This window comes from Schistocerca piceifrons, chromosome 7 (genome assembly GCF_021461385.2).
Source record: "Schistocerca piceifrons isolate TAMUIC-IGC-003096 chromosome 7, iqSchPice1.1, whole genome shotgun sequence".
Classification (NCBI taxonomy): Eukaryota; Metazoa; Arthropoda; class Insecta; order Orthoptera; family Acrididae; genus Schistocerca; species Schistocerca piceifrons.
This window is the reverse complement of record NC_060144.1, coordinates 281,116,333-281,138,961: the sequence shown is the minus strand read 5'-3', so window position 1 is coordinate 281,138,961 and position 22,629 is coordinate 281,116,333.

Genomic DNA, 22,629 nt, shown 5'->3' with positions numbered 1-22,629 from the left:
CGGTCTCCAAGGACCATCGAATATTGCATCAGTCGTTATGAAGAACACTAAGTTTAGGCCTGTGAGGAACAGACGCTTTGCTTTCAGCAAAGAATTTTTTAACTTTTCAAATTCGTGTTGTTCTACTTCGGTCGAGATTCACGCCACATCTTTACCATCAAACGACGCAAGTTAGATAAAGTCTATCAATCCCAGGAATGCACATATTTCTCGTTTCGTTCTTGAGACTTGAAAGTTTTCAATTGCCTCATGCTTTTTCAGTCTCTCTGATACCATCAGCAGATATTACGTGGCTCAGGAACCGTTCATCCTTCCATCCAAACTCCGGCTTCTCTTACTCTTATTTCCTCTCCTGGAATGCATTAAGTAACTACCCAAACAGCATTGTGGTCTTCTTACATATTTACTGCAATGAGTACATCATTGATGTATAATGTCACTTTGTTCATCATTACTTCTGGGATCATGGTACCCAGTCACCTAATGAAGGCCACTGATGACGTTTCAGACCAGTCGCTACCTGGCACACACACATGCACCCATTTATCTAGTACTACCACCTGAATAACAGTGTCTAGCACATACTGAGCTATTTTACCGTTTATGTTTACATAAAGTAATGGGTAGCTACAAACCTCTGTAATGTTTTCCGATGTTCCTGGACGTCTATATAGAATGTTACACTTTTTCTCACACTTTGGAGAGTCCTCCCTGAAGCGCGTGTTACCAACCAGTTCTGTTGTTCACATCTTTGTTCTCTAATTCTCTATTATTCTCAGGGTTTGGACTATATGTTTCTACTTTTTAGACTCGTTCTTCGATCTTTTTATCTCTTCTATCATTTCTTCCTTGATTCAGCCCATATTGTGACCAAATTGTCTATGTTGGTTCTGACGATTCCACCAATTTCCCTTTCTTCAAGGTTGAAGTCTCACTTGCTAATCATGATGGTCATGTTCATGTCTTTCCAGCTGAAAATGGGTGTGTACAAAGCATAGCAAGTCTTCCACTCCTGCAACACAATTGCAACCAAGCTCCTGAATTAAGTATTGGAATACTCTCATGTCTTTCACAATTTAGCCTTCTATAATAACTTCTCTTCGGTGTAAGTTATAAGGGAACTTTGTGAAACAAATCCGAATCAATTCGTTCGTTTATATGGTGTCTAGAAATTAATTGCAGCTAACCATGTCGTTTTAATATTGAACTCCACCCAGCCATCTGGAATGTATGTGCATTTCTGCCATAAGAATACCAAACTTCACTTGGCTTTTGACCAGTGCTTACATGAAGAATGTTTATTTAAAATCATCATATGTTTTGCAGTACCCCGTGATTATTTCCATTCGTCTGGCTGCATCTTCATGAAAACATGTAAAAACAAAATTTATTTTCACTGTACATTATGTGATCAAAAGTATTCGGCTACCTGGTTGAAAATGACATACAAGTTCATGGCGCCCTCCATAGCTAATGCTGGAATTTAATACGGATTTGGCCCACCCTTAGCCCTAATTACAGCTTCCACTCTCGCAGGCATATGTCCATTCAGCTGCTGGAAGGTTTCTTCGGGAATGACAGCCCATTCTTCAGAGTGCTGCACTGAGGAAGGGTATCGATGTCAGTCGGTGAGGCCTGGCAGGAAGTCGGCGTTCCAAAACATCTCAAGGTGCTCTAAAGGATTTAGATCAGGACTCTGTGCAGGCCAGTCCATTACAGGGATGTTATTATTGTGTAACCACTCCTCCACATCCCGTGCATTATGAACGGGTGCTCGATCGTATTGATAGATGCAATCGACATTTCCGAACTGCTCTTCAACAGTGGGAAGCAATAAGCTGCTTAGAACTTTAATGTAGTCCTATGCTCTGATAGTGCAACGCAAAACCATAAGGGGTGCAAGCCCCCTCCATGAAAAACACGAACACACCATAACACCATCGCCTCCGAATTTTACTCTTGGCACTACACACGCTGTCAGATGACGTTCACCGGGCATTCGCCATACCCACACCCCACCATCGGATCGAAAAATTGTGTACTGTGACTCGTCACACCACACAACGTTTTTCCACTGTTCAGTTGTCCAATGTTTACGCTCCTTACACCAAGCTAAGTGTCGTTTTGCATTTACCGGCATGATGTGTAGCTTATGAGCAGCCGATCAACCATGATATCAAAGTTTCCTCACCTCCCGCCTAACTGTAATAGTTCTTGCAGTGAATCCGGTTGCAGTTTGGAATTCCTGTGTGATGGTATGGATGGATGTCTGCGTATTACACACTACAAACCTCTTCAACTGTCGGTGGTCTTTGTCAGTCAACAAACGAGGTAGGCCTGTACGCTTTTGAGCTGTACGTGTCCCTTCACGTTTCCACTTCACTATCACATCGGAAACAATGGACCTAGGGATGTTTAGGAGTGTGGAAGCTCGCGTACAGACGTATGACACAAGTGGCACCCAATAACCTAACCACGTTCGAGGTCCTTGATGTGCGCGGAATGTCCCAATCTGCTCTCTCAAGATGTCTAATGGCTACTGAGGTCGCTGGTATTGAGTACGCGGCAGTAGGTGGCAGCACAATGCACCTGATATGAAAATCGTGCATTTTTGGGAGTGTCCGGATACTTTTGATCACATAGTGTAAGTGACAATGACATCGGCAGCACATCCTGAAGCTATTCTATCCAAATTTTGGGATTTAAACTATTTGAAGGATCTGGAAACAAAGAATATTTTTGTACTCATACGAAGTGTTTTCGGTTTTCATCCTTGCCAAAGTCTAGGTATGCTGCACCTACCGTTGCAAATGAATTTTCTGGCTGAGAAGAACATGTGGACACACCTCCAATATGATACAGTCCGCCCGTTAGGTCTCACAAATCTTCTTCTCGCCTCTTTTCTATTTCACCCACGCTCATGCCAAAATCTTTTCCATGGCTTTTGTAATTGCTGCTCTTAGCTGTTTGTCGTCCTTATCTTATTCATTGTTCCTATTTGGTGGTCTCTCAACTATACGTGATACTGTTCTTCTAATCTTTGAAATTGTTCTTTAGTCTTTGTTTCTAATTATTTTAACTGTTCTCATTCTTCGCGAATTGATGTATGAAAAATATTTGTAAAGCAAATGCTGCTGGAGTTTGTGGATTCGGATCACGATTTACGGCACTTGGTGCCACTTGGCTACCGGCGGCTTTAGATGCTTGTGAAATGTTCACACTATCCGGACATATGGATTCTGCTTCTAAGATTTCCCCACTATTCTGCATATTATTCTATTCCTCTTCTGTGAGAACATTTACTCTACACTGTGAGATTCTCCCTGCAGTTCGTTAAAATTAACATGCTGGAAACGTTCGTGTCACTAAGATAAGGAAAATTGTATGATTTACTCAAGAGAAAGAGCTTTACACATTGAGCAAGTTGGACCAAATCTTGCCTTTATGCCTCTTGGAATTCATTGACAGAGTTATTGGTTCTCCTCCTGAGGGCTATCGTGCAAAATTCTGTCCATTTGGTGCGTTCTATCGTGAAAATCATGAGGCTGCTCCAAATGTTCTCAAATAGGAAGAGATACGGGGACCGTGATGGCCGAGGTAGGGTTCTGCAAGCATGGAGACAATCAACAGAAAATTTCCGTGTTTATATGGGCATTATCTTTCAGAAACGTAAGCTCAAGATGGCTTGCCATGAAGGGTAACAAAACACGACGTAGAATATTGTCTACGTACCGCTGTGCTGTAAGGATGCCACGCATGACAACCAGAGCGGTCATACTATCAAATGCAATGGCACGACTGACCATCAATCCTGTTTTTTAGGCAAGACGATGGGCGACAGTCAGACTGGTATGCCACCACTGTCTGGGGCGTCTCTATACACGTCTAAGCTGGTCGTTGGAGTTCAGTTGGAAGTGGGATTCATCACTGACGACTCTACTATAATCAATGAGATTCCAGGATGCAGACGCATCTGAAGATATCTAAGACAGTGGTTGGATATGAACCAACTGTCACCAATCGCAGTACCCGACAAGCTGGAGTAATGATCTGTGCTGCTATTTCTTTTCATAGCAGGTTGGTCATTCGTGGAACCCGGACAGCACATCGGAACGTCGACGATATTTTCCCCCCCTTTCATTGTCCACCATAGCAAGCCATCCTGTTCTTACATGGCAGTAAGGTAATGCCCACCCACACACACAGCGAGAATTTGTACTGCTTGCCTTCGTGATTGCTTAACTCTAGCTTGGTCAGCAAGTTCACTGGGCTTCTTCCCAGTTGAGAACGTTTGGAGCATTATGGTTACGTCTGTCCAACCGTCTCGGAATTTTGATGATGTAACACAACATTTCGATAGCCCTCAGGAGGACATTCAATGGTTCTACCAATCAATGCCAAGCCGAACAGCTGATTGTATAAGGGCCGTAGGCTGACCAGTGCGTTACTAACTTGCTCAGTTTGTGAAGCTCTTCCTCTAGAATAAATAATCCAATTTTTCTAAGATTGTAATCATTTGATTTTTTGTACACGTATATTACATCTATCGATTTCCATCCCGTTCGGATATTTCCTTCGATTGCGTCTTTTTCCTTTTGCCCTCGATTGTACTTAGCTTTAAGGTCGGCTGTAAGAGGTGGCTGTGGTGGCTGAATATTCTAAGACATCTAACTTGCACCGAAGTCTGCACTTCCGAAATCAAAGTCCCTCTCCCGGATAAGGCGTCTTCTGATGAGTCTCATGTGGAAGTAAGGTCCACAGAGAGCTGTCAACACATAATAGAATTTTTACTTGTGCATGATTTTACGCACCATTGACAGTGATTCTTCTGAGTACCGACCAATCAGGTCTGTTCCCGTAATGCAAAAAGCTTCCTTTCATATTCAGTTTAAACATAATTAACCAGTTATCAAATATTTAGTGCTGGAGTTCATAAATAAATAGCTGCTGACTCCCACCATCAGTTCTGTTCCATGTTTTAGCCAACCAAGCCCTTGTCACCTACGGGCAGCGATTTCTCTTCTCTCAGTGTAGACTTTGTTGATATTACCTGCGAGTAGATACTCTCGTTATTTATTAACAGAGGCAACAACGTGGCAATTAACTTTGCGTTAGCCTGATGGCTGCGGCTCCCAAGTTGTGAAAACGTAAGCGTCAGATTGCCTCCCGTCTCATTCTGTTTCACAGATTATTATCTTTCTATTGCTTCGGTTAAGGAGCTTTCAGAACAGTGGGTTCCTGTAGAACGTAGGACACCGCAATTCTGCTATCACTTACTGTCTCCAAGTGGAATGTTTCTTTGACATCAACTGACTGCCCACGATACAATCGCTTTACATAGCTTGGTACATAATACAGATGATGCCACTTTGGTGTAGTTTATCCCACACCCGATGTGCTATTCCGAGTTTTCCACTTGTGCTCCTCTTTCCCCTGGCGACCTTTGTCCCTTCAAAAGAAGTACAGACCCTCTTAATGAATGGATGCTAGTTACCTTTGTAAGTAGGCTGTTTAGGTTTTTATATTGGTAACGCCACGTAGCGCTCTGTATGAAAATCACTGGCTGTGCTGTGTGCAGTCTGTGGCTGTGTGGCATTGTTGAAATATTCGCTATTGTAGTGTTGGGCTGTTGGCTGTTAACAGCGCGTAGCGTTACGCAGTTGGAGGTGAGCCGCCAGCATTGGTGGATGTGGGGAAGTGAGATGGTGGATTTTTGAGAGCGGATGATCTGGACGTGTGTCCATCAGAAACAGTACATTTGTAAGAATGGATGTCATGAACTGCTATATATATTATGACTTTTGAACACTATTAAGGTAAATACATTGTATGTTCTCTATCAAAATCTTTCATTTTCTAACTATGCCTGTCAGTAGTTAGTGCCTTCAGTAGTTTGAATTTTCTATTTAGCTGGCAGTAGTGGCGCTCGCTGTATTGCAGTAGTTCGAGTAACGAAGATTTTTGTGAGGTAAGTGATTTGTGAAAGGTACGGGTTAATGCTAGTCAGGGCCATTCTTTTGTAGGGATTATTGAAAGTCAGATTGCGTTGCGCTAAAAAAAATGTTGTGTGTCAGTTTAGTGTTGATCAGAATAGGTAAAGAGCGAAATGTCTGAGTACGTTCAGTATTGCTCAGCTGTTTGAAAATCGAATAATGGAAGAGATTTATCACCACAGTAATTGAATAATTTTTCTAAGGGGACGTTTCATATGTCGACCCTTAGCCGAGGATACTTCACTCGAATCTTTTGATATTTTTTTCTTGTAGTTTGTGTAATTAGTGTAGCTATTGTTTATTGCTAGCATGTAATCGTAGAGAGAATTTCCTTTGTAGTTGTAGTCTTTCATTGTTGTACAGTAAAACAGTTGTGGCATGCATGTAGATTTGCACCAAGTATTTCGCAGCTGCGCTTGCAAGTAACTAGATATTATATTCAGTGCTATGTTAATGTGTTTTCTTATTTTGCTCTTCAAATTGTACTTTTCTGTGCTATCGTGTGAAATCTTGTGACAATAATGGCGTGTGAAAAACGTAACACTAGGCTCCAAAGTAAACTGAGGAATAATAGTGACGACGAGCGTAGCTTATCAGCACCACTGTTTAATGAATTAACAGACATTCAAAGTGGTAATTTGGTAATTGTGCATAGGGAAATGGAGCGGGCGGCAAATAATGGCGTATACAGTGAAACAATTAGTGAACAGGGAAGCATTATCGATCGATCGGTCGGCAACAGCTCGCCTCAGGAATCCGAAATGACAGGACACAATCTCGCAAATACTGTAGATTCAGTTTTTGGGTCCTCACTGTTTTCTCAAATAAGTCATGACACATTTTCTGCTTTTCAAAATGTGAATGTTGCCGGTGCAAATTCACTGCCGAAAAGCACTGAGGAACATCTTTCAGACACCAGTGCATTGTTATTATAATTAATACAACAAATGGGACAACACAGCAGAAGCTTCAAAATTTAGACACAATGGAATAAAATATTCGAAAGTTAGACACAATGGAACAAAATCTTCAAAGGTTAGACACCACGCCTGAACAAACACGTGAAGATTTAACTACTGAGTTACATAAAATCGAATCGAAATGTCGAAAAGTCTGTAATGACGTAAAAACACAAATTTGTGAACATTTCCAACCTATTTTTTCGCGGCATGAAAATACATTACAGAATCACGAAGCAGCCATAAAAGAACTGCAAATTATTGTTCATGAAAATCATGAGACCTTGCAAGCTAAGATTGACTCAGTTGCATCTACCGATTCGGTTACGCAAGTTGCAAAAACTCAGGAAAACTTAAAGGACACAGTAGATACGATTTCAACACAAATGGACACTCTGAAACTTGGTTCAGAAAAACACACTGAGGAAATAAGTTCACTATCGGATAAAATAGCCGAACTTTCGGATCAGTTCACTAACTTATCTACAAAGGTGGATGATGATCTGAATGACACAAGACCTGTAGCCTTCACTGACACAGAAGAGTACGAAGAAATTGGGAAATTCAAACAAAATCAGAATCACATTAATACGCAACACCAAAGAGAAATCCGGGAAGTACTAGATCAGTTGACACAGGTAATACATGAATTACATATTTCAGAGGACACTCGTGCTCCAATACGGGAAGAGTGACATAGAAATACGGAACAGCCACTAAATGATAACACAGGGCACTTCGGAAATTATGAAAGAAATTGGCAAGGTACACCGAATTTTGGAATGGAACAGCCGAAACGACGTAACAATGACCGACATGCGACTGGCCGACATGACGATTTTGACTATAAGCTGTTTATTACTACATGTAAATTTAAAACATTTAAGAATTCCGGCAACGAAATTCATCCACAAACGTGCCTTCATCAATTCTCTCATTGTTTTCGTCCCAACTGGTCATTAGAGCACAGATTAGAATTTATGTGTGGCTATTTAGAGAATGAACCAGCTGTAAGAATGCGATCGGTCATTCACGATTGCCACAGTGTAGGAGAATTTTACCATGCCTTCCTCTCAGCATATTGGTCTCAGGCCACACAAGACCGAGTAAAACATAGCATCATAATGATGAAACATTTCGAACAATCTGAATTTTCCAGTCTTGTGAAATATTTTGAAGACATGTTGCACAAGAATCAGTACCTCTCAAACCCTTATAGTCCCTCAGAACTCATCCGCATTTGCTTACTCAAATTGCCTGAAAATTTACGACATATTATTTTGGCAGGACGTTGCAAAGACAACGTTGAAGCATTTCAGGGACTGTTACAAGAATTGGAAATTGACACTGACAATCGCGGAACGCGAAAACAGGAGCACAACAATTACAGGTCACAACCGTCACAATTCTGCGATGACAGAAATCATAAATGGACACGACAAGGCCATTCTTACAACGTAGATCGTGGCCAAAACAGACACCATCCGTATGACAACCGTTGGCAGAGTAGTAATAATCACAGGGAAAGATCACCTCTTCGCGGTAATGACTATCACAGAGACAATCAGTGAAACAGACAATATGGGAACCAAAATAATTATTATCAAGGGAGACAGAATAACTTCAGACGCAACGGTCCAGCGTACAGTTACGATTCAGGCAGAAATTCTCCACCACGTGACCGACAAGAAAGAAACTATGGAATCTACCGACATGACGACAGACGATATGATCGTAACGACAGACCTGAACTGCATCAGAACTGGCGGGATTCAAACAGGGCAGGGCCCTCTCGACAAGGTGAATTTGTAGAAGTTAGGTCTCCAAATCCCAATAACGACGCGCGACAACAAAGAGACAATAGGCAATGACTCATACCTCTCTCAGCCACAAAAACGTACTTCTGAAAATGACGATGCAGCTGCCGTAGCCAGTAATTACGTAAAAATGGAAGACATTACGACATCTTACTCCAGGAACACGACGTAAAACATAACAACATTGCATATCCTGTGATTCACATTACAGTAAATGACGTACAATTTACTGCAGTACTTGACTCTGGCAGTCCCATTTCAGTAATTAGTGAAACAGCCTTTAGCAAATGCAACAAATCGAACGATTGCCCCACACTTCCGTTACGGAAGATTAAATTACAAGGTGCAAACGTTGGAAAAAGTGTAGATGTACGCCAACAAACCAACTTAGAATTCTTTTGTCAAAGCCACAGCTTCTCTATGAACTTTCTTATTGTTCCATTATTGTCAACGGAAATTATATTGGGAGTAGACTTTTTGAATGAATATAAAGCAATCTTAAACTTTCACGATGCTGAAATAAGTTTAGAGAAAGAAGGTAAGTCAATAGCTTTGAAATTTGAAGACTGGCTCTCAAACCATGACGAGGAAATTAATCGGCTTTACCTCCCGTTTGACAACAGTTCGGAATTTTCGACGGAACTTGACACTAGCCATCACTCTGCAAGTACTGACAGGGATGATCTCGATGGCGTAATTGATACTAATGAGTTAATTCCGAATAAAATTCAAACAATTGAGAATTGCAATGACACTGATAGGCAGGACCTTTTTGAGATTTTACAAGCACATTCCACAGTTTTTACTCACAAAACAGGAACAATGTTAGAACAGAAATACAATCTATGCTTGACGAGGGCATTATTGAGCCTGCAGTAAGCTCAATCCATTACATGTTGTTGAGAAGAAAAATGGATCGATCAGGCTTGTCTTAGATTCGAGACAAATCAATAATATCATCATTCCTGAAACAGACACGCCGCAAGCGTTGGAAGAACTTCTTCAAAATTTTAATGGTGTAATATTGTTGTCTTCTATCGATCTCAGATCCAGCTTTTATCAGATCGAACTTCATCCAGAATGTAGAAAATACACAGCATTCCTTTTTTCCGGGGTTTGTTATCAGTTTCGTAACATCACATCACCTTACATGTGGACGATACTCTGATAGCAGAAGCCTCATGGGAACAACATAATCGCATCCTCAACAGCGTGTTACATATTTTTGTAGAATCTGGAATTACAGTTAACTTGGAAAAGTCTGAATTAGGTAGGACAAAGGTGAAGTTTTTGGGACATATTACTTCTTCTGAAGGCATTCAGCCGGATCCTGAAAAGTTAGAGGCAATCAGAGCCATTCCAGTTCCATCCACAAAGAAAACAAGTCCGCAGTTTTCTAGGTCTCGTAAATTTTTACTGTCGTTTTCTGAATATGCAAATTCTAGCTACACCAAAACTTTGTTCTCTCACTGGAAAAAATACTATTTGGAACTGGGACGAACAAGCACAGTTGGAATTCAGTTCATTGAAAGAATCGCTACTTAATGCGCCAATAGCAGCTCATCCAGATCTGTCACAAGATTTCTGCCTTAGCACAGATTCTTCTAAAGTCGGTTTTGGTGCCCATTTATTTCAAGAAGCCACAGAAAATGACACTACTGTTCAGAAAACCATTGCTTTTGCTAGCCGAGTACTAACAAAATTTGAAAAAAATTATTCCGTTACCGAATTAGAAGCTTTAGCTATCGTTTGGGCATTTAACAAATTCCGTTTCTTTCTTTCTGGTAAGCACATAAAAGTATACAGTGATCATTGTGCATTACAATTTCTTATGTCTTCAAAATTAAATCATGACAGGTTAAAACGTTGGGCATTGTTTCTGCAAGAATTCCACTTCACAATAGTCTACATTCCCGGCAAGGAGAACATTGTTGCGGACGCACTGTCATGGGCACCGGCTGGGCTTGAGAAAAGTAACACAGACGGCAACCTCGAGAAAAAATTCAATATTCCTTACCTTCAGAAAGTCGCCTTTGAAAACTTCATCTCCACATCTTTAAAGGACATTGCTCATGAACAAGATAAAGATCCGATTTGGAAAGACATTAAAAGTAAATGGCATGAAAAGACACACACTCAGATTCGGCGTTATTATCTGGTTAGAAACAACATACTCTTCAAACGCAGCACTGTTGCTGACAAGCTATGGGTACTTTGCATTCCAGACGATTTTGTTAATAAGCTCATTTGGTACATTCATTTCAGCTACGCACATTTTGGTCCACGAAAATGTTATCATATTCTTCGAACGACTTGTTATTTTAACAATATGGAAAAGAGAATTCGAAGAGTCATATCTATTTGTAAACTTTGTCAAAAGGTGAAACCACCTACTATCTCACATCGTGCTCCGTTGTTTCCTATCATTCCTTCTAAATTAAAAGAATTTGCTGCTGTTGATCTCTTGGGACCCATTGTCAGAGCATCGAATGGATTTTCGTACGTTCTAGTCGCTGTTGAACTTATTTCAAAATTTATTTCTTTCACTCCGTCACGTAAAGCCACTGGACGGTCTGTAATCAACGCCTTTGTTAAAAATTTCTTACGTGAAGTTGGACACGTTAGTAAAGGCATTTCAGATGACGGACCACAATTCAGGTCTGTTGTTTGGTCACACATGCTTTGGAACCATAAAATCAAACCTGTTTTTATTTCATTGCACTCGCCACATTGTAACCCGTCTGAAGGGATTCTGAAAGAAATCAATAAGCTTTTCATACTTTATTGTCACAGAAAGCATCAGCATTGGGACAAATATTTACACTTATTTCAAAACGTGCTGAATGAAATGCCTCATGACTCCACTGGTTTACCACCTATTCTTGTACTGAAGAATGAAGAACCTCCGAATAGAATCAGAGAGCTTGTACCTTTTCCGAATACACGTAAACTTCGACACAAAGACATAATTGATTTGGCTATTAAAAATATAAAATCTGCAGCAGACAAAAGAAGAAAACTACACGGTAAAGCAAATGCAAAGAAATTATATACTGGTCAGAAAGTTCTCATTAAAGTTCATTCATTGTCACATAAGAAGAAACACTTGAGTCACAAATTCTGTCTGATTTACAATGGACCTTACGGAATCCGACGTATACCACATGATAATTGCGTTGAAGATGAAACTCTGCGTACTACGAAGAGCGAAGGATGGCACCACATTTCACATGTAAAACCGTTTATTGAGAGATAATCTGTTTTTTTTTTTTACTTAGTCTTTGCTATAAAATTTTTCTAGTATGCTTTGTCAGACTTAGAATCTGTTAACATGCAACAATGTTTGAAGTTAAATATCCAGTCAAGAACCAGGAGAACTTATTTAAACAGAAATTACGAATGCATTCTTATAGTGAACAGAGGACATGGTGTTATTGTGTGTGTACATTCTTGCTTGTAAATTGCACGATTACTTAACGACTATAAGGCTTACATACTTAGAACATATACTGCTAATAAGATTTTAATGCAACATTTTGGTTTACTTGAAAAGACATTCTTTATTTGAAGTACTTTCGTGAGATTAAAGATGACTTAGTATTTGGTTTCTTTGACAGCTACACGACTATATCACGATGCTAGTAATGTGTGACATAATTTACATTGTTGCTTTTGCGGTGTATCTGTTTTATATCTGCACAGTTTTTATGTATTATTCTGGAAAGTAAAACCTGTTTTAGTAGTAACTTTTTTGGTATAGCTACAATGAGACAGCCTTCTCTGTAACACAACAATACATTACAGTACAGTACTTTCTTCATCACGGCAATAAGCATAATAACTACGACATCTATACGCAAAGCATTTCACTTTTGTTTATGATGAGGTGAGTACACTGACTTAAGCAGAACTTTGCTTACAGAATACGATAACTACGACACTTCCACAGAATTATCTTACAGCACGACGCACATTTAGCGCTAAAGGACATGCATTTGAGTGATTAATTTTGTACTTAAAATATTTATTTTTAAAGATTTTTGAATTACAAAGAAAGTTTTCCATGATACATTTCATTCCATTACTGTAAACTGTAACACCTGAGGGTATAATTACATTAATCCTTAGGGGGTACACGCTTTCTTTGTGTACCACGTGTTTGGCAAACACAAGGAGCCCTAGCTAATATGGTATTTGCTTATACAACTTTACACATCGGTACCATATTTTTCTAACACATAAATTACACAGCTATCTGAACATTTAACTGAGAGACAAATATTTTTTTACTACATCAGTGACACATGATTACACAATTACACAGTTGGATAACTTCAAACTTATGAAACTGTATTTTGTCTGTACTTCGTGAACTGTTCACATTTTTTCGGAATCATTGTGATACTATGAGAGCTTTGAATGATGTGTTTGGTATGAGGTCATGATTTTTAAAGTACGTTTGAGGTGGATGACACTATTGAAATGAGCTGAGGATTTTTTTAGGTTTTGAAATTATTGCAGAAAGCTATGACGTTTTAGAGATTTGACTGAGGTGTTATGATGTTATTATTACGATGACGATGTGTATTATGCTGTTGAGGTATGTTTATGATCAATAAGCTGATGCTATATGACGAATCTGATTATGCTATGTATTTATTACAATGAAATATTGAAGAAGTGTCGACGAATATGTGTATGTGTAATAAGGTAAGGAGTAGTGAGTAGTGGTTAGGGACTCTGATTTGTGAAAAAGGATGTTGGAAACCAAGAATTGTACTTTAAGAGTTATGAAATTTGTGTAAATGCATGAATGTATAACAATGCCGGCGAAAATTTTTAGGACACTGTAATATATCAGATTTTGTTTCTACACACTTCTAACCTTTGAAGTTGTTATTTTATATGAGTCTGTCACTGTAGTGGAAACTGCTGCCATAAATATTTCAGTAAAGAAGGTAGATGACCTTCACGTAATGTGCTGTGGAGGCCCATCCGAGCGACAGTCACCTGAAAAAATGCCATTAATGTGTGCCTTTCAGAGGCACAGGTGAAGAAAAAAAGGGGGCGATTAACCCCGCTATTGACAATCCTTTGTAGGAAGCACCACAAATACGACGCACTCATTACTTGGAAACATTCTTACATCTGCACACGTGATTATGACAAGTGTCTTTCTACGAGGGTTGATAAAATTTCTACTAAATTATGAAATGCCACATGACTATACAATGATATTTTTATGCTTTACTTCATACATATGCTCATTTCGTTTAATATCTAGTTTCTACCTGCACTGCAGCATTGGTTAAAATAAAATTTAATAGATGTACTTATATAGATATTTTATGCCCACAGATCCAGTAAATAATAATTTTATGATCTACTTCCAAAAAAAAAAAAAAATGAGGGAACACAATAAGCCATTTCCCGTCCCAGAAATTACATACATAATTTTTTTTTCACGTACTTGGTAATTTTTTGTACAATAAGTTTTTGTGGTGCACCACTTTAATTACATAGACATTAAGATGTGAATATACATTTCCCTTATCTGCATTGTTGTCTTTAGTGTAATATTTTTTCTGCTTGAGCTTTGTCATGTTTAGGTATAAGTTATAGCATTTGCTGCTGCTGATTGCCAGGCATAGTGTTACTGAATTTTACCTTGTAATACTCTGTTAAGCCAGTTTTCCTACTGATCTATTTTACTTGTTGCTTCACATTGGCTCATATTAGTTGTAATGTTGCATTTGCTTTGCTAATTTGTATTTATTGCTGCTTGCTTTGCCAATTTGCATTTTTTGTCATTGCTGTATGTGTTAGTTGTTTTGTACTGCTGCATTGCCTCGTCCCTTAGTTTAGCATCTGAGCTCAGTAGATTTAAGTTAGCTTAAGAGGGGATAGACTATAAAAGAGAGTGAGTTGTGAGGAATTGGAAGAAATGCATTGACAAGGTATTTAAAAAAGGTGAAATAAGAGGAAACATCTATGAAATGAAGTTTTGGGTTGGACTGCAGTTCCAAATGTCACACTGAAAACAAACCCTGTCTTGTACTATTGTGTTATTACGCTATGTGAATTTATGTTTTTCCTGTCTTTATGTGTTTAGCTAATAAGATTTATGTTGTAGACTTTTTTGATAATACGTTATTTTCTTTGTAAAGATGTTTAGACATTATTAATTCTGTTCTGTTTCAATGCTCATGTGTGAAATTAATGTTTCGAAAACTATTCTCATTATTTTATATTTTTACACTCCTGGAAATTGAAATAAGAACACCGTGAATTCGTTGTCCCAGGAAGGGGAAACTTTATTGACACATTCCTGGGGTCAGATACATCACATGATCACACTGACAGAACCACAGGCACATAGACACAGGCAACAGAGCATGCACAATGTCGGCACTAGTACAGTGTGTATCCACCTTTCGCAGCAATGCAGGCTGCTATTCTCCAATGGAGACGATCGTAGAGATGCTGGATGTAGTCCTGTGGAACGGCTTGCCATGCCATTTCCACCTGACGCCTCAGTTGGACCAGCGTTCGTGCTGGACGTGCAGACCGCGTGAGACGACGCTTCATCCAGTCCCAAACATGCTCAATGGGGGACAGATCCGGAGATCTTGCTGGCCAGGATAGTTGACTTACACCTTCTAGAGCACGTTGGGTGGCACGGGATAATGCGGACGTGCATTGTCCTGTTGGAACAGCAAGTTCCCTTGCCGGTCTAGGAATGGTAGAACGATGGCTTCGATGAAGGTTTGGATGTACCGTGCACTATTCAGTGTCCCCTCGACGATCACCAGTGGTGTACAGCCAGTGTAGGAGATCGCTCCCCACACCATGATGCCGGGTGTTGGCCCTGTGTGCCTCGGTCGTATGCAGTCCTGATTGTGGCGCTCACCTGAACGGCGCCAAATACGCGTACGACCATCATTGGCACCAAGGCAGAAGCGACTCTCATCGCTGAAGACGACACGTCTCCATTCGTCCCTCCATTCACGCCTGTCGCGACACCACTGGAGGCGGGCTGCACGATGTTGGGGCGTGAGCGGAAGACGGCCTAATGGTGTGCGGGACCGTAGCCCTGCTTCATGGAGACGGTTGCGAATGGTCCTCGCCGATACCCCAGGAGCAACAGTGTCCCTAATTTGCTGGGAAGTGGCGGTGCGGTCCCCTACGGCACTGCGTAGGATCCTATGGTCTTGGCGTGCATCCGTGCGTCGCTGCGGTCCGGTCCCAGGTCGACGGGCATGTGCACCTTCCGCCGACCACTGGCGACAACATCGATGTACTGTGGAGACCTCACGCCCCACGTGTTGAGCAATTCGGCGGTACGTCCACCCGGCCTCCCGCATGCCCACTATACGCCCTAGCTCAAAGTCCGTCAACTGCACATACGGTTCACGTCCACGCTGTCGCGGCATGCTACCAGTGTTAAAGACTGCGATGGAGCTCCGTATGCCACGGCAAACTGGCTGACACTGACGGCGACGGTACACAAATGCTGCGCAGCTAGCGCCATTCGACGGCCAACACCGCGGTTCCTGGTGTGTCCGCTGTGCCGTGCGTGTGATCATTGCTTGTACAGCCCTCTCGCAGTGTCCGGAGCAAGTATGGTGGGTCTGACACACTGGTGTCAATGTGTTCTTTTTTCCATTTCCAGGAGTGTACTTACGTCATAATTCCTATAACACTGATGTAACTGTTTATTTCTATTCTTTTGTAAAGCCTGTACCACTACAAGTGATATTTGTACTGTTATGTTCTTTAATGACGAATTTTGTACCTTTGTAATTGTATTCTTATGTTGTAAATTTATAATTGTAGAGACACCAGTTCTTCAAATTAAGTTACATTTCACTGCACACGTTTCTGTTGGTCATAGTAATGCACAATATGTGAGAAGTTGGGACTGTTAGCGTTTGCACATGTGTTAATAATTCAGAAAGGGACTGGATAACAGCATTGCTGGTTCTAAGGACATTTCAAAAAAATGTTTTGTGAGTGCACAAGTGGTAGTACATGGACTTGCTATATTGTCCACAAGACTCTTCGATGGTGATTGTGCACCTGCACAGTCGCAACAGATGGCTGCTGGCCGTCTATACAAGGACTGCAGTGGGTCTGCACCTTTGATGGCCCACCAATACCATTATCTCTACAAGGACTGCAGTGGGTCTGCGCCTCTGGTGGCCCACCAATACCATAATCTCTACCAGGACTACAGTGGGTCTGCTCTGTGATAACCTACCTACCAGTATTCTTCAAAACTTCGACTGACTCTGCTATGGGCTTGCTCTGTTGTGGCCCATTACCTGTCTGCATGTCAAAAGTCAGCACTGTATATCCGTTGGAAGGACAACACTACTTCTTCAAGACTGCATAGAAATCCACTACTTCCGTGTGCATTTTCTTTTACTGCTCGGACTTTGAGAAAAAAAAACACTGCAATTTTACTATGATGAATAATCAGGACTGTCTTAATGGACTGTGAGAAAATTTTAGCTTTTCACCAACATTGTATCAATAAGTGTGCGCATTTTATTTCTTTGTTATTGTAATTATGAAATTTTTTTTTCAAATCTGTATCGGCCACTGTCCAAAACAATTTGTAAAATTTTTTGTGGGGAGCATGGGGGCTATGTAAGTAGACTGTTTAGGTTTTTATATGGGTAACGCCACGTAGCGCTCTGTATGAAAATCACTGGCTGTGCTGTGTGCAGTCTGTGGCTGGGTGGTATTGTTGTAATATTCGCTATTGTAGTGTTGGGCTGTTGGCTGTTAACAGCGCTTAGCGTTGCGCAGTTGGAGGTGAGCCGCCAACAATGGTGGATGTGGGGAAGTGAGATGGCGGATTTTTGAGAGCGGATGATCTGGACGTGTGTCCATCAGAAACAGTACATTTGTAAGAATGGATGTCATGAACTGCTATATATGTTATGACTTTTGAACACTATTAAGGTAAATACATTGTTTGTTTTCTATCAAAATCTTTCATTTGCTAACTATGCCTGTCAGTAGTTACTGCCTTCAGTAGTTCGAATATTTTATTTAGCTGGCAGTAGTGGCGCTCGCTGTATTGCAGCAGTTCGAATAAAGATGATTTTTGTGAGGTAAGTAATTTGTGAAAGGTATAGGTTACTGTTAGTTAGGGCCATTCTTTTGTAGGGATTATTGAAAGTCAGACTGCGTTGCGCTAAAAAAATATTGTGTGTCAGTTTAGTGTTGATCAGAATAGGTAAAGAGCGAAATGTCTGAGTACGTTCAGTTTTGCTCAGCTGTTTGAAAATCAAATAATGTAAGAGATTTATCAGCACAGTAATTCAATAATTTTTCTATGTGAGCGTTTCACCTTCCCTGCTTGAGAGGACTCTAGTAAACCTGTACTAGGTAAGACTTCCATCTGTGAGCGCGTGCTGAAAAGTAATGCCCCCGAAATTTATATAGGAAAATTCTTACAGGTTTATGAATAAAATAAGCGGTATTAAGATTCTACAACTTTAGTTTTCATGACTACGTATTTGCTGCCATCTGCAGCTAGGTGGCTCCGAATTGTATCGTGTAACATGGCGCTGTGTGTCGTAACTATGTCGGTGAGTGAGAAACAGCGTGTTTTAGTCGAGTTTTAAAATCGAAGAGTCCGTCCACACATGGAGCACCCATGACTTCTGCATGAGACGGTCAGGTCACACACGAGCGCATCGACATCTACAACGATCACCTTGTGTTCGCTGTCATCAATCATCTTCCATACAGTCCTGACTTGGCTCCATGAAATTTTCATCTCTTTCAAACAACTTCATTTCGAAATTGATGAAGCGTTACTATCAGAGGTGAGGTTGTTGCTCCGTCGTCAAGTCTTACATTCTACGGTGTCAACAAATCAGTCTCTCGTTGCAAGAAATGTGTTCGTCGCCAGGGTGACTACTTTAACCGATAAATATCAAGACTAAAGATGTATACTACTATAATGTTTGTTTTATTTTAAAAAAGTTTAAAGGTTTTCACGTAAACTTTCGACGGCATTATTTCCAGACCGCTCATTTAGACACACCTCTAGATGAAGAATTTAAGCCGGCCGCTGTGACCGAGCGGTTCTAGGCGCTTCAGTTCGGAACCACGCTGGTGCTACGGTAGCAGGTTCGAATCCTGCCTCAGGCATGGAAGTGTGTGATGTCCTTAGGTTAGTTAGGTTTGAGCAGTTCTAAGTCTAGCTGGCTGGTGACCTCGGATGTTAAGTCCCATAGTGCTTAGAGCCATTTGAACCAATTGGGGAATTTAATATGGTAATAGAGTATTTCTCTATCGCAATCACTGTCTTTAACTTTAATCATAGTCGTGCGTTCGTTTCTAGATTGAGGTTAATTTAGATTGGCGGGACTTATTAATTTAATCATATTTAATTAGGAAAGGTGAAAGTTTTGACGAAAACAATGTTTTGACACATACATTAAACCAGATGCAACGGTTTCACTGTAATACCACACTATTTCGTAAAGTTAGTTCTATAAATTTTCGGAAGACCTGTAAGAGATTCTGTGCACATCATTTTCGCTATTAAAAAAGTAATTCATATATTAACAAATATTTTTCTTGCTGGTAAACAGACGTAAAAATGGTGCGAAAGTAACTGCGTTTCTGTATCTAATGCGCCACAAAGGGAGCAAATACTCCCACAATCCGGCGATGTCTCACAACCTAGCGTAACCAATACACCCAACAAAACCATTGCATGCAACAATAATGCGCATGTGTTCCACAGAAAATAAATTAATGCATTAAATATATCTGTGTACACGAAGTTGGAAAACGCTTTGGATATGTGTAATGTTAAATAGTTATTGTGACATAAATATAAATAGCAGCTTTAGCCAATACTGCTGATTTTAATTGAAATTTGGAGAACGAAGTTGATGTTGATATAGCAATTGAAATTGAAGAACAAGTAAGAAACGTGTTCAGCGTTAGGATGATCCTCACTCCCACGCTCTGTAATGCTACAAGAACTTTAGATAGACTAAGTACTCATATAATTACAGCGATAATACTGGAGAGATAACGAAGAGTAATATTTTAGTATTAAAAATAACAAAGGATAATCAGATAATTGATCGTTTTCTAAATTTTGTGACGTTATGCATTCAGTATATGAGGAGATTGTATTTTTCTAACTGACATCTCCATATATCTGCAAAAGAGCAGTGTGAAATCCGTAACGATTCGTTAAGTGAGAATGTTAGTAACTGGAAAAAAGCTCGGAGCGCAAGTGCCAATCAGGGAGCAGGGAAACAGGGTTTTCGCTTCCGCCGCTTTTAGAGCACTCGCTCAGTTTACGCCCAGTTTACGTTGAGGCAGTTATCTGTTGCCGCCCGCCCCTCCTTAGCTGCGTGCACTTAGTTGGTCAACTGAGAGTGTTCCAAAATCCGTTGATGTTATTAACGAGTCAACGACGAAAATCGTATGAAGGCAATCCGTTTTTCAGTACCAAGCCCCAGGAAAGCTTTTAGCTTAATACGTAGACAGCTCGTCAGCGGTCTTTAGCGCTCTTGGCAGAGTTGGGTAGGGAGCGCGTTGTTCATGATTTTTTTTTTTTCCCAGTAGAGAACTTTACTTTCATTTTGGAGAGTCATACTAGAGTATATGGGACCTAAAGAAATGACCTCAGAGTAGGATACTAGATTTTAAAAAATAGCTTTCTGTAGTAATAGAAATTAACGGCGCTTCTGAATCCGGAAGTCTTAAGTAACGAAGGAATTGCGCTGATTTACAAGTTAGAATTAGGTCATTAAGGATCTCCGCATGTAGTTCCACGAAGGGTTTATGTAGGATGCGGCAGACAGGAATTATTCGACTAAGGTGCAATGCTTCAGGAAGGCTCGAAGCAGATATAGTAAAATGACACAAGGCTGCACTATACTGAATTGTCAGTATAACTCACAAGAAAAAGAATCCCATACCATCTGCTACAGTAGGTCCCACCTTTTCTGTATTTAAAGGCAGTAGTCTGAAAAGTTACAAAAGTGTCAAATCTATGGCAGTAAAAGCGAATGGAGGACACGGATTTGTCGGACAGTTTCTGTGAAGGGCAGTCCGTCTGTGAAGAGAGCCGCACACAAGGTACTAGTGCAACCATTTCTAAAGTAATCCTCCTGGCGTAGCAGTCTGTATTGCACTGAGGTGACAAAAGTAGTAGAATAGCGATATACTCATGTATAGATGGCGGTAGTATCGCATGCACAAGGTACAAAAGGTCAGTGCATTGGCGGAGTCGTCATTTGTACTCAGTTGATTCATGTGAAAAGTTGTCAGGCGTCATTATGGCCCCAAGACGAGAGTTAACAGATTTCGAATGCGGAATAATAGCTGGAGCTAGTCGCATAGGGAATTCAATATTCCGCGGTCCATAGTGTCAAGAGGATGCCGAGAATATCAAATTTGAGGCATTACATCTCACGTTGGCGGAGCTGTCATTTGTTCTCAGGTGATTCGTGTGAAAAGTTTCAGGCTACACGATGGGGTTTAACAGAAATCGAAAGCGGAATGATGTAGGAGCTAGACGTTTGGGAATTTTATACCGGAAATCGTTAGGGAATTCAATATTCAGAGATCCTGTGTGAAGAGTGTGCCGAAAATCCCAAACTCCATGCATCACCTTTCACCACGGACAACGCAGTGGCCGACAGCCTCCTTCACTTAACGACCGATAGCAGTGGCGTTTGCGTAGAGTTGACAGAGCTAACAGACAACCAACACTGCGTGAAAAAGCGGCAGAAATCAATGTGCGACGTGCGACGAACGTATTCATTAGGACGGTGCCGCGAATTTAGCACAATGGGAATTAACATCTGAGGTCATCAGTCCCCTAGAACTTAGAACTACTTAAACCTAACTAACCTAAGGACATCACACACATCCATGCCCGAGGCAGGATTCGAACGTGCGACCGTAGCGGTCGCGCGGTTCCAGACTATAGCGCCTAGAACCGTACGGCCACTCCGGCCGGCTTAGGCTACCTGGATGGCCCGATACGAATCCCTTAGAACATTTATAGGGCATATTCGAGAGGCCAGTTCGTTACCAAAACCCTGCACTGGCAACACTTTTGCAATAATAGAGTGCCGTAGTTCCGCGCAGCGAAAAGCAGTTAAGTATGTAAGTAGACTTCAGGAAACTGACTGCGATGATGGAGTGCAGTGTTAATGAAAGTATTCAGCGTTTATAAAAACGAGTGAAAGGAAAGATTGTCAGCAAAGTCTCAGAAGTTAAAGCAACTGTTGGAGGCTTCCATTAACAAGCAGTTTCATGAATTGAAGGTCTCAGAGAAGGAAAAAATTAAAAACGATTATGTCCAAAATTTCATATACGGTAGAAAGGTCAGAAACGTTCGTCAAGTGGGCATTATTTTTCCATTTAGAGATGCCGGCACGGTAGCTCAACGTGAGAGGGTTAGCCAGCCTCTGTAATAAATGAACTGAGTTAATGGAACGACAATGAACTTGAACAAGCGTCATGGAACGTCCACCCTGAACAAACTGAACGAAGAATCACGAACGAAATGAGAAAAAAAAGCTGTTGCAGCCTGCAATACTTTCGAAGAATTTTAGGAAAAAATTCAGAAGAAATGCTGAATACAATGGAGACAGACGGAGCTGTGTTATTATACAGCTCTTTAGATGAACCTCCATACAAATTTGGGTATACTAGGAAGATGAAAATATATCCATACAAATTTGGCTACAATAGGAAGATGAAAGTATATTGTGAAGATCTTTACAGGAAATTAGAGGGTATTATTGTGCCACTCCGTCAGGAACATTTGTTAATGCCTATGCATAGAAAGACTCCACAGGA